The sequence below is a fragment of the Lepidochelys olivacea genome (genome assembly GCF_965140295.1).
Source record: "Lepidochelys olivacea isolate rLepOli2 genome assembly, chromosome: 5".
Classification (NCBI taxonomy): Eukaryota; Metazoa; Chordata; order Testudines; family Cheloniidae; genus Lepidochelys; species Lepidochelys olivacea.
The window spans coordinates 122,665,259-122,678,590 of record NC_140415.1 but is presented as its reverse complement, the minus strand read 5'-3'; the positions used below and the strand labels follow the sequence as shown (position 1 = coordinate 122,678,590).

At 45.9% G+C, this 13,332-nt stretch overlaps 1 protein-coding gene across 4 annotated transcripts in view; it reads left to right on the top strand.

Moving 5' to 3' along the window:
• Positions 1–13,332, top strand: part of PALM2AKAP2 (PALM2 and AKAP2 fusion) — a 396,876-nt gene that overhangs the window by 219,079 nt on the left and 164,465 nt on the right. The window lies entirely within an intron of this gene.

The window sequence follows — 13,332 nt, the reverse complement described above, 5'->3', positions numbered from 1 at the left end:
TGACTGTTTCTCTTCAGTTCCTACCTATACTTACCAACTTCTATCCTTTCCTCTTTACTAGGATATAGCATATCTCCTTTAATAAATCCTCCACTAAGGGATGTCTGTCTGAGCCAAATGCTCCTCAGCACCTGTGGGCTTTCTCCCAGCCCCTAGTTTAAAAACTCCTCTGACCTTTTTTAATTTTACATGCCAGTAGTCTGGTTCCATTTGATTTAGGTGGAACCCATCCTTCCTGTATAGGCTTCTCCTTTCCCAAAAGGTTCCTCAGCTCTTAGTGTTCAGAGGAGGGATTTAGGTTTACTATCTCATCCACACATTGAGACCCTACGCTTCTGCCTATCTAACTGGCTCTGCTCATGGCAGTGGAAACACTTCAGAGATTGCTACCATGATGGTCCTGGACTTCTTATCTAACAGCTTAAATTTGGCCTCCAGGACCTCCCTCCTAACTTTCCCTGTCGGTGGTACCTACATGGATCACAACCACCAGCTGCTCCCCAGCACTGCACATCAGTCTGTCTAGATGTCTTGAAGTCTAAAACCTTTGCACTCCATAGGCAATTCACCATGCAATTTCTCCTAGTCACATGAACCCAAGAATCTGGATTTCTAATAATCAAATCCCCCATTACAGTACTGTTACCCGTCTCTTCCCAGGGTTCCTTCCCCTAGAAGGGTATCCTCCGTGTGAGAGGATACTAGGACATCTGGAAGGAAGGTCCCAAGTATGGGATCATTTCCCTTCAGTCCAGCTAGATCAGGGGTGGGCAAACTACAGCCCACAGGCCGGATCCGGCCCCCGGGATTGACCCCTGTGGTGCTGCAGGCCCACACCACTCTCAGAAGTGGCTGGCACCATGTCCCTGTGGCTCTGTGCATTCCCCTTGCCTCCAGGCACCGCCCCCACAGCTCCCATTAGCCAGGATTGGGGAACTGTGGCCAATGGGAGCTTTGGGCGAGGTATCTGGAGGCATGGCAAGGGCAGCGTGCAGAGCCCTGTGTGCCCCCCCACCCCACCCCTCCCACCCCAGGGGCCTTGCAGGGACATGGTTCTGGTTGCTGCCCGGCCCAGCTTGGGGCCAGGGCAGGCGGGCAGGGATCCTGCCCTGGCCCCGGTGCAGGCCACTACCGCCCCGGAGCCCAAACCCCTCCTGCACCCTGCCCCCCAACTCCCTGCCCTGAGCCCCCTGTTGCACCCTGCACCCCTCCTGCACCCCACCACCCTGCCCTGAGCCCCTCATACACCTGCACCCCTTCTCTGCCCCAATCCCTTGCCCTGAGCCAGTTCCTGCACCCCACACCCTGCACTCCCTCCCGCACCCCTGCCCTGCATACAATTTCTCCACCCAGATGTGGCCCTCGGCCCAAAAAGTTTGCCCACCCCTGTCCTAGATGCAGGAGCATTTGGCACAGGATGCTAACTGACCTTTCTCTAAAATGTTAAGTCCTTTAGGTTCACGATATAACCCAATATTATGACACATTCCCATTCTAACTTCGCATTAAACTTTGACACGTCGCGCCTTGCTAGATTTCTCCCTCCAAACCTAGGCAGTCCTTTATTAGATCTCCTTCAAGCATGTGACTCTGCTATGAAACAAACTCAATCTATGCATCAATAAGTTACACTTCCTTTGAATGTCATGCTAAGAAATTATACATGTTCACTACACGCTTTAATTCTTGACTGTACCAGGTGACTAATGTAGGAAGCGATACAATATGTGGATGTTATTTATATATGGTGGCTTAGCTTTTGGGGCAGCTTAATTGTACTTCGGGGGAAAAAAACTGTAGCACTATAGTCTGTCTTAATTATAGATCAGGGGTCGGCAACCTTTCAGAAGTGGTGTCGAGTCTTCATTTATTCACTCTAATTTAAGGTTTTGCATGCCAGTGATACATTTTAATGTTTTTAGAAGGTCTCTTTCTAGAAGTCCATAATATATAAGTAAACTATTGTTGTATGTACAGTAAATAAGGTTTTTTAAACGTTTAAGAAACTTCATTTAAAATTTAAATTAAAATGCAGAACCCCCCGGACCAGTGGCCGGGACCTGGACAATGATAGTGCCACTGAAAATCAGCTCGCCATAGGTTGCCTACCCCTGTTATAGATCATCTTCTAAGATTGCCAGACTTATTCAGTAAAGGCCAAACTCTGCTACCTTTACTCCAGTTCAGTTTACTACCTTACTCTGCAAGTAGTCCAGGTCACGCTGTCTGGTGTGGCTCACAACCGTGAGTGCCAACCTCAGGGCAGACGCCCCACACTGGTGGTATGTTCTAGAAATAGATTTCACCCAACCCAGTAACAAGTGTGAAGTCCTGGAGCACTGTAACAGTCTTAACATGGAGTCACAGACCGAGTGCCCAAGGGGACTACCTTGCCACCCAGACAAGCCAGATTTAGTAACTGTCACTTACATACACCAAAGGTCACAAAAGGTTCAGGTTGCCTCCAGTCCCAAGAAACCAGTCACTTACCCCAGATCAATTTGTACCTTAGATCTCACACCAAAGACAACACTTGTAGCCAATCCTGTAATTAACTAAAGGTTTATTAACCAGGAAAAAGTTATTTACGGGTTAAAGCAGGCAAGATATATTACAAGATAGTTCCCAAAGATGACAGAGTTGTAGTCATCTGTCAGCACTGAATGTCTTTTAGGGCTAACCCAGGTTGCCCCTAGGGATCTCTGCTTTTGTTTCCTAGCTCCAGTCCTGAGAGTTCAAACAGCCCCCACAAAAAAATCATGTGATTTCTATCTCTATTTCCTTCTCCCCGAATTCAAGCTGATGGGACCAGCTTTCTTGCAGTAGCACCTTTATGGGTGTGAGAGCCATTAGTCCAGACTTTGTAGCATGATGCTTCATGATGGCCCACTCAGTTTTGATGGGCCTCCTTGACGGGAGAACCACTCCTCCTGCCTGAGCAGGCATTTTTACAGTTACAAAGCAAAATGTGCATGTCTCCTTATAGCATGGGATCCAGACATTACACATAAGATCAGTGCATGCAGCAACTTACAAGCGTTTTATAGAGTCTAAATGTATCTTTACAAGTCTAGCACCTATCTTGAACAATACTAACATACAAGTGAGGTGGTCTGGTTTCCAGCTCTGACTTTCAGTACTCAGCTGATGCCTACAGCCTGGGCATGAACTGGCACCTGGTCTACTAGTGTTGCAGGCCCACTAAAGGAAACTGGACTATTTACTGTGTTCGATCCATTGTGAATAAGGGAGGCAACATGTGATTGTAAGGACCAGTTCTGATCACTGTTTACCAAAAGCCAGATTCCACCATCCTTTCATGGAGTAGTGCTTGTCTCACTAACTAGTCCAATGGATTTCAGTAGAACTACTCAAGGAGTAAGGGAATACTCACTGCAAGTAAGACTGGCAGCAGAATACAACCTTAAAGGAACAAAGTGTCTAGTCTGACACAAGAGGAGAGAGCGCCGTGCATCTTGCTCTTGATCACGGGGACAATTTTGGCCCCCAGCATATAACCAGAGTACAGAGGTGTGTGTGTGTGTATGGGACCCAGATGAGAATCTAGGGAAGAACACTGTCACACAAAGCTGTTTGAGGAGGAAAATGTGGAGATTTCTGCAGAAATGTTAGCACTGTGATCTCAACGCACCGTTGAGCATTGAGGCTGTCAGCTCCACAGTTTGTACTAGAGGTGAAAGCAAACCAACCCTGGGAGCTTCATTTGGAGGCTTGAGTTTGATTCATGCCAATCTGTCCAAACCCTTATTTTGCAATGCGCTATCCTGATTCCATCACTGAGCTGTCAGATGTGGTACTCTGTTGGACCACTGTCACACCCATCTGTGGTGGAATATTCCAATCTGCTGCTATTTCCTCTTGAACATCCCTCTCCCCACGCAAGGCCCTTTCTCTTCGTCCCCGAACTCATTAACCCTTTACTTTACTGGATTTCCACACTAGGCAAACCCAGCGTTGGTGTGTATAGTGGAGGTGGAGGCAACCTCTCAGGATAAACCATGGCCCTTATCCAAAGCCCCTGAAGTCAGTACAAAGAGTCCCACTGATTTCAATGGGCTTTCAGTCTGGCCCTATGTGAGCGAACATCGCGGTACATCGTTTCTCTGTTACCGTAACCCTTCCTGCTGTTTTCATTGGGCCTAACGCTGCAAACCAGGTCTAGAATGCCATACCTGAAGAGATGAAAAATTGAGACAGATGTGTCCTCTTTGCCACACTTAGCTACCTACGTCTGCATGTTGATAGAGCATGATCTTCCTTTTTCATCATTGTCTGACACCGAGACCCTTATTCATACAAGTCTGCCTGTATCGTTCCAGGCTGTCTGCTCCCCACAGGAGCAAAACAGAATGATATCTTTTGAAGTAGGAATCTAAAAAGGTAGTGAGGTTACACTCCTCTCATTCCAAGATGCCCTTATGGTGAGGCTTCTTTTCATCATAAACAACCAGCTCACCACCAAAGGCATTGCAACATCATTAGTGTCTTCTTCAAAGAGAACCTGTACCCTACCTCAGGACTCCAGTGTGTTTCTGAAATTCTCTGAAGAGGAAACTAGGTTTTATAGTTTAAATTTAAACTTTGGAACGTTATTATTTGTATCGCAGAAGCAGCTAGAGTTCGCAGCTGAAATCCGGGCCCCAGTGTACTGCACATTGAACATTCACACAGAGAGACAGTCCCTACCCTCAAGAACTTAAAATCTAAACAGACTTAGGTGTCTTGGGCTAGAAAGGGCTCAGCCTTCCCAGACCTTAGCCACCAGCTCAGCAGGTGAACCTCTCTCTCTAGTGGTGCCAGGACCAGCATGGGACTGAGCCACCGGGCAGTGCTGGAGGCAGAGTCCATCCCAAGTGCAGCCAGCCCCCAGACAGCTAGCCCCATCCCTAGCATGGCTACAGTGAGTCTGGTCCTCAACTGTGCCTGCAGGCTGGTACTAGCAAGACCGAGGGATGGGGGAGGGGAACAGGCTGTAAAGGAGGGAGCCAGCCATAGCCAGCTGTGGTCACCAGCACCACCAGGCAGTGCCAGGAGCTGTCAGCCCTCAACCAACCCTCCTCCCATAGCCCTAACCCATCCCACCCACCTCCCCAACCCCCAAATAACTCTCTCAACCCCCTCCCACCAGCTCCCGTTTAACTCTCTTATTGGACCAAATATCACCCAACTATTCCCATATTGGGGACCCCAGTATGTCAGAATTGGGGGGTACACATATGGGATCCATTTAAAACTGACTATTGTAACCAGTGAACTATACAACGATGAACAAGTTAAAACTTTCCTTGGTCCAGAAGCCCCCTACACAGTACTTGTGTTGTGGTCTCACTGACCTCATGATCCAACACACTTGGAAAAAAGGTACATACCGTGTAAAGTATACAGGTGTCGATCTAACTGTCCCCACATTTAGACAATGAAAATAGATCGCCACGGTGACAATGTAAAAGGCACAATCACAGCAAAGTGGCAGTAAATGGCTACTACTTTGAGCAAATGGTGATGCATTCTGAACATACAAAGCTTTTACACTTTGCACATTTTTGAATGTGTGTTTTTTTTGGTTTTTTTGGTCTCGCTTTCTGATCAGATGGAACATCCCCTTTTCTTCGGTTCTGGATCAGTACCCAGCGCCCTAGACATGGCTTCCCTAGAAGCCTAAGGCAAGGCTGCAATGTTCCTTTTCTGCACCAATGGCTTCACCATTTCTTCAAGTTCCTAAGAAACATCCATCGCTTACTCAAAGATTTATTAAGCCTGGCACGCAATAGTCGTTCACATACACCCAGTAAGCCAAATTCATCCTTGGTGCAATTCCAATAAAGTCAGCAGAGGGCCAGCAAGGATGAATCCGGCCCACTTATGCCCAATGACTGATGTGTAACTTCATCACCATTTGTGTAAGCTCTGAATGTGCCCCTCAGTTTCTTCTTCCTCCTCCCAACAGTCCATTATCAGCATCTGATTCTCTCAGCACAGGGGTTCTCAAACTGGGGTTGGGACCCCTCGGGGTCATGAGGTGATTACATGGGGGTCATGAGCTGTCTGTTTCCAACCCACACCCCACTTTGCCTCCAGCATTTATAATGGTGTTTGATATGATTTTAATTTATAAGGGGGGCGCACTCAGAGGCTTGCTATGTGAAAGGGGTCACCAGGACAAAGGTTTGAGAACCGCTGTTTTAGCAGCTCATTCACTCTAGCAGCCTGAGTTGTATCTGTCTCATTAAGATTTGCCTGGATGTAGCTACCTTCTTTTGGGTGGTCTTGAAGTATCATTGATAAATACAAGGTGCATGAGGAAGCTGTAGTCTCCATCTTCTTCACGCAGGGAGCTCCTGTAACGCTCTTGCCAGTTTTCCTGTTCTGTTGCAACAGTGCCACGTACCATGATTCCATTTTAAGAATCACCGCTGCTTGTAACTACTTACATGTCTCTAGTAGGAATGCTACACTTCTGCTCCTTTTTATTTCCCTTTGCTTACCTCTGTGACTCTTCAATGCAGAAAAGTTTGCCATTTGCTCCAAACAAGACCCATCTTTCTGACGCACAGGATGGCAGGAGAAGTGGCTGATACTGTAAATGCCTTTTATTTTGCTTTCCTTTCTGCAGACACATCACTCACTGAGCTTCTTCTCCTCCATATCCCTGTAATCCTTCACAGAGTTCACTTCCATTGAGCCTAATACAAACCCCTCTGGGAGCTGTGTCAAGATTGGCTTAATGGGAGTGGGTTTGTGACCAAACCTTTAGAGTTTTCCCCTTTTTACTTTTTCCTCTTCCATACGGTATGATTTTTTCTATTCTTTGCACAATTTCCCTTGCTTTGTTCTCCTAAATTGTAAAAATGGACTGTGGATGTTCTACTTAATTTTGAGGGCATGTTAATTATTATGAGTAGAAGAAACTACAATCAAGGATTTTTGCCTTTTTAGGTGTCAGTCTTAGTTACTTCCTCCCAATATTCTTCTCCAAACCCCTCACTGCATCTCTCCTCTGTCAAGAGCTGTGCATCATGAAAGCGCTGGTGACTATGCGGGTGCCCTTCAGAACAAGACTCTGGCACAAAGCGTTCTCTGAATCTTTTAACCTTCACCTTCAGTCCTAGGACTGGTCTCTACTTAAAACATTTTAATAGCATAAGTATGTCAGTTAGGGTTGTGAGTTTAGCTGTTTGTTTTTTGTTATGCTAACAAAAGGCTGAGTATGGACATGAAGTTATTTTGGGATAGCTTATTTTAGTTCCTGAATCAGAGACCATGTCTACACTTACATACCTTGTGTAGCTGTGATATGCCAATGGGGGAGAGCTCTCCCATCATCATCAAACCAGCTCAATGAGCGGCCAGAGAGCAGGTGTGTGTCACCCCTGAGCGACTTACAGTGCTAATGTAGACATGGCCTAAGCTATCGTGGTATAATTGTCAATATGAGGGGAGAATTTGTAACCACCTGATGGAATACCACACTGTCAGCAGCATGCAGGAAGCCAGGGAAATGCATTGTTGATCTTAAACCAATTGCTATCGGAGGGATGTCCACATAACCCCAGCATGGAGGGCAAAGACTTACGGGCAATGAGACTGACATACCCTAAAGGCTTAGGATACATCTACACTGCAGAGGAGGGGTGTGAATGCAGCACATCCAGGCATACCTGAGTTAGCTCTAATCTAGCTAGTGCAGGTACCAGAGGCATCTTTTCAGAAAAATGCTGGAAAGTGGGGAGGGAACCAAGTTGTCAACTTACAGATGTGCTCATCCTGCAAGGTGTGGCCTATGCTGCCTCCCTGTCCCACCCATAATCATCCCCAGCGGCCTCCCATTCCTCTCTCCTTCCCCTGAGCTCTCACTCACTGGGCAGGCAGAGCGACTCCAGTGAGCTTGTGCAGGCTACGTACCGAGCACAGCTGTAACTGGGTTGGTGGGACAGGACAGCTTCTCCTCGCCCCTCCCTAGAATGTGCCCCTCCAAACCATTCATGCCCCCCACTAGCAATGCCCTTGTCTGGCAGGGAAGTAGAAGACTTAACGGAGCATGAAAAGTCTGGCAGGAGCAACTGCCCCCTTTGCCCTAAAGCAATGCCCTTGTGGGTACCAATAGCAGTGAAGCTAGGGCTGGATGACTTTGGTACCCACCAGGGGCTAGCTGTCTGAGTAAGGACAGGAGGTCCCAGGCTGGCTTTTGAAGCCTGAGGTGCCACAGGTTCACTATACTAGCTAGATTAAAGCTAGCTCAGGTATGCCTACATGTGCTGCAGTCAACCCCATGATGACTGCCTTGTAGACATATGCTTAGAAGTAGTCCCTAGGTCCTCATACATGGAATCAATCTCTTACATAAGAAGCCTTTATTAAAGAAAAGTGCTACCAACTAAATAGACAAACAAGCTTCCATGCAGCTTGCGTTCCAGTTTATCTCCTGGTTTACCAGGGACCACACCCAGCCTAGATCTCTGTGACACAGACCTCTATAAGCTGAATAATATATTGGAAGTAGAAGCTAGGGTGACCTTCAGCATAAGCTAGGGTGACCAGACAGCAAGTGTGAAAAATCGGGACTGGGGTGGGGGGTAATAAGAGCCTATACAAGAAAAAGACCCCAAAATCAGGACTGTCCCTATAAAATCTGGACATCTGGTTACCCTAGCAGAAGCACATAAAACAAAATCCTCCTCCCATCCAGGAAAGAAGTGTTGGGGTTTTTGCTTTTTTTTTAAGGGACTCAATATGTAACTGAATTCTTCCTGCAGGGCATAATGTAGGAATTTCAAGGTGGTCTCACATAATCTGTTTTGTGGTTTAACAGTTTCCAGGTCTTCAGGCTCAGTCTGATACTATCAAGACAGGGACGTAATCACAAATTTTGGTTTTCTCTCTTTAATGACTAAAGGTGTGAACATTTGAGACAGTACTGAGCTGGGTGAGTAATTGATATACAAAGGATTGGCCCAAACAAATCTAAACCATGCACGTAGACCAGGAGTACACACAAATAATCGTGTTCTATGATTCAGTGTACAGGAAGGTAACAGGCCACCAGAGAATATGACCTCAAGGCTTGTATGCTACAGAACACTTAACAGTAGGTAAGATGTCCATCATAGAGAGGTGAAAGACCTCATTCTGTAGGTCATGTGGTTCATTCCATGCAGGATCGTTCCTGCCCAGTAATTGGGCCTGGTCTAACTTAAACATTTTGATTGACATAACTTCATTGCTAAGGGTGTTTAAACACACGTGTGTGTATGCATGTACACACACACACAATGTAAATGCAGCTAGCTGGATGGCAGAACTCCTTCATCAACTTAGCTACTGCCACTCAAGGAGGTGGATTACCTACAGTAATGGAAAAATGCCTTCTGTTGCTGTAGGATGCATCTGTGCTATGGTGCTACAACAGCATAGCCTTAGCTGTAGGTTCTGTGCTTGCACACAAGTTGTCCTATGCTGTCCGTTCTTACACTGTGACCTGTGTCTCAGAGGCTGGCTGCATCAAATCGCATTTTTGGTTTTTGTACTCTAGAGGCCTGTATGGCAAAGTTGACCTCTGAAGTCAGTCTGTCCCAAAGTTAGTGGTGGTACCCGGTTATTTGTCTTCTAACAACTTAATGTCAGGGCAGGTCAGTGCTACAGTCTCCAACTTTAAGCAGTCATTGGATATGCCATTTGGGAAGACTAAAAACTACAAGGGGGGGAGGGGAATCTCAAGTCAATGCCTCTAAAGTCACTAGACCTACCAGGGGGAGCACATAAGATGGACAAGGCAGGATGTCTCCCCTGAGAACCACAGTGGTGATCATGGACCATTCAAATTGAGAAGCCAACAGCTAGTCTCCCAGCAGATTAACTGCAGTGCTGGGGTACTATTTATTGTTAGCATTACTGGAGCACCTAGGAACCACTCACCTAGGTACTGTACAAACAGAACAAAAGACAGTCCCTGCCACAAATAATTTACAATCTAAATATTACTCAAAAGATAAGACTGATACAGACAGAGGAATACAAGGAAACTGAGCCAATATTGGTCATTATGATAAGCAGTGGTCTCAGCACACCAATAGCTTAACCATTGTCAAGAGGTGTGGTGTGTTATTTTGGTAGGCATCACAGAGTAGTGGGGAGAGACACACCTGCTTGGATACATGGGTCCCAGATCCTTCTGGGTTTTAAAGCTGATGAACACCTTGATTTGAGCACAGATGTTGTATGTTCACTGAATCCTGCACCACCAAGGAGCTAGGCAGCTGCTTTCTGAACTAAAACCCGTTCCTCAAGTACTAACATCCTTTCTCCTTTTGTTAAAACAAATCCAGGTCTCTCCCTGTTTCCTGCATATTCAAAGTTTCTGTTTAACTGGCAGGGCAAACCTATCCTCTTCAATTACTGCAGCTTCCTTTTCCCTCCAACTTTGCCTGTATGCATATCCTAAGAAGAGACTGTTAGCTCAGCTTCATTTCCACTGTATTATCCCATCTTTCCTCAAACTCTATTCTCCGTTGAACTCAGCAGGAAATAAAAGGAAACAAATAAGTCAGCCCTGTGCGTCTCGTAAGTGGAGCTAGCAAGCACAGCAATGGATCAAAAGCTTCTGAGCCAGATAGGGTTGGTGGAGCTGCCCTGTAGTTATGGCTGCTTTACTTCATCTTTGCTGCATAGTCACATGACGAGAGAGGGGAAAAATTGGCTGTCATAGTAATGTGAAGTGGTGCTACCTGTAGCCATTTGGACTATTTTGAATGGCATATGACTGTGACTACAAAACCACACTCTCCTTAACACAAATCCACCCAGTGGACCATCGTATCTCAGAAGTCGCCCATTACTGAATACCAGGGTCAGATGTCAGAGATCCGCTGTCCTGTGTGTACACCAGCTTCAACCCACTGCACAGAGGCCAGTGCCCATCCAGGCACTACTGTGTATGGACTCAGGCTCTGCATGGGGCAGAGGGGGAGCAACAGCTGGTCCGAAGAGGTGTAACTGATCAGAATCTGGCCCCTAGTGTATTGTAAGCCACCCCCAAAAAACCAGGATTAGATTTTCAAAGTGCTCATCACCCAGCAGCTTCCAAATGCTGTCCACCCATTTAGCTCCTAAATAAAAGCTGGGTGCTAAGCTCTGGAAAAACTGGCCTTAAATCTCCAGTTTACTGCTGGATCTGCTCTCCAGAGAGGTGAACATTTGCCATTAATGTCAGTGTGCGCAAAGAAAAGATCTCCAAGTCTCTAATCGAAACTGCCACGGGAGATCGGAGGGGAGATTTTCAGAGGTGCCTACAGGGATTTAGGAGCACATATCCCGCTGATTTGAAAATGAATGGGACTTGTGCTCCTAAACCTCTGTAAGCACTTTGGAAAATTTTCCTCCACAATAGCGAATGCCTGACAGGAAAGCAAGATAATCCACCAGCCATTCTTATTCACTCTGTAGAAAAACAGTAATGTTAGAAAAGTCCCAGATCAATCCGTGTTGCATGGGAATACTTTTTCCTTCAGTGCTAAACCGTCATGTGATCAAGGAATGTTAAAGGAATATTTCCATGGATAAGCAGCAGAGTGGAAACTGTTTGCCTTCCTTCAGGCAGACAATCCTTTAAAAAGGGTAATTATAATAAAACCAAAAAGCAGCAGAGATTGTGCTTAAAGTCGAGCACAGAACTCCCTGCTTGAATCTCTAGACCACTATTTCTTACACCAAGTATGTGTGTAAAATTTAGCAAGCGCAGATGGCGAAAGCATACTGCCCACAAGTACACAACGCCATTGGGTATAGTTTCATCTGTGCCTGTACACATGTAAACTGCCATTCTGTAAACCCCACTGGAAGTTACTTGTATAAATCCTTGTGCATTGAGATGAGATTGTAACCCTCTAAATTCATTTGGCAGCAAAGTAAATATTTTAATTATTTAATCTGGAGCTCGACTTTAATTTTGTTAAATCTGTTAGGTCAATGGCAAAAATCTAAAACTAAGTAATCAAACCACTGTATGTGACTGCTTGCACTTAAGCTAGCCTATCCCTGGGTCTATTAGCATTATTTTCAGGTGTTTTTTTGTTTGTTTGTTTTTTTCCTTTTCTCTCTAGCCTTAAGCTTGACTTGGATATAGTATTAATAGGGCAATTATTCAGAATGGCAGATTTTTAAACTGCCTTCAGATGTGTGCATTAATCAGGTCCAGCAAAGTAGGGTTGACACTAGTTTCCTTAGGACTCTCATCCAAAGGTGAACTTCAAAATTCTCCAGGAAGTGGGAAGCTTGATCCAGGAGGGGGCACACTTCCCTGGGAGTTAATCCTCAGCTAATGCCCCAGGGTAGTAATGGGAGGCATTGGACTGTCCAGTGTGCTGTACTTTGGATAAGGTATACAAAATTAAGGACCAGATTCTCACTTATACTAAGGCCCCTTCTAGGCACTGCTGAAACAGTGTAAATGAAAATCAGGGATAAGTCTTGACTATGGCACTGTTGATGAGGGTCCTAGTCCTAGTGTCCTGGCCCAATTGCAATCAAGCTAATTTGCATTCTGCCTATAAGAAATCTCTTCAGCTTCACTTAGATCGACTATTCTCCTTTTCCTGCATTTAGCTATTGCTGAGCCCTGGTCTACACTAGGACTTCAGGTCGAATTTAGCAGCGTTAAATCAATATAAACCTGCACCCGTCCAGATGATGAAGCCCTTTATTTCAACTTAAAGGGCTCTTAAAATCTATTTCCTTACTCCACCCCTGACAAGTGGATTAGTGCTTAAATCGGCCTTGCCGGGTTGAATTTGGGGTACTGTGGACACAATTCAACGGTATTGGCCTCCGGGAGCTATCCCAGAGTGCTCCATTGTGACTGCTCTGGACAGCACTCTCAACTCAAATGCACGATTGTCTGCCATTGCTCTGACGCAGGGAGGGTGACTGACGACATGGCTTACAGGGTTGGCTTACAGGGAGTTAAAATCAACAACAAAGGGGGTAGCTTTACATCAAGGAGTATTTCAGGCAGGACTTCCTGGAGGGTTCCAATAAGAAATGGTGCACCTAAGTTATTGTTCTTATTAGAACAAGCAGGCTGGTCTGGCCTCTGATACATGGCTAGATTTACCTCGCTGCACCTTCTCTGTGAGTGACTGCAGTGTTACCTAGAAGAATGAGTCCCCAAGGCGGGGGGGGGGGAGAGGATGGGTTTGCAAATGAGTACAAAACAAATCTGGTCTATTTCTTGTTTTGATACACTCCATCTATCTTTTACATCTTTGGCTGGCAGCAGACGGTGCAGAAGGACTGCATGCCATCCACATCTCATGGCTG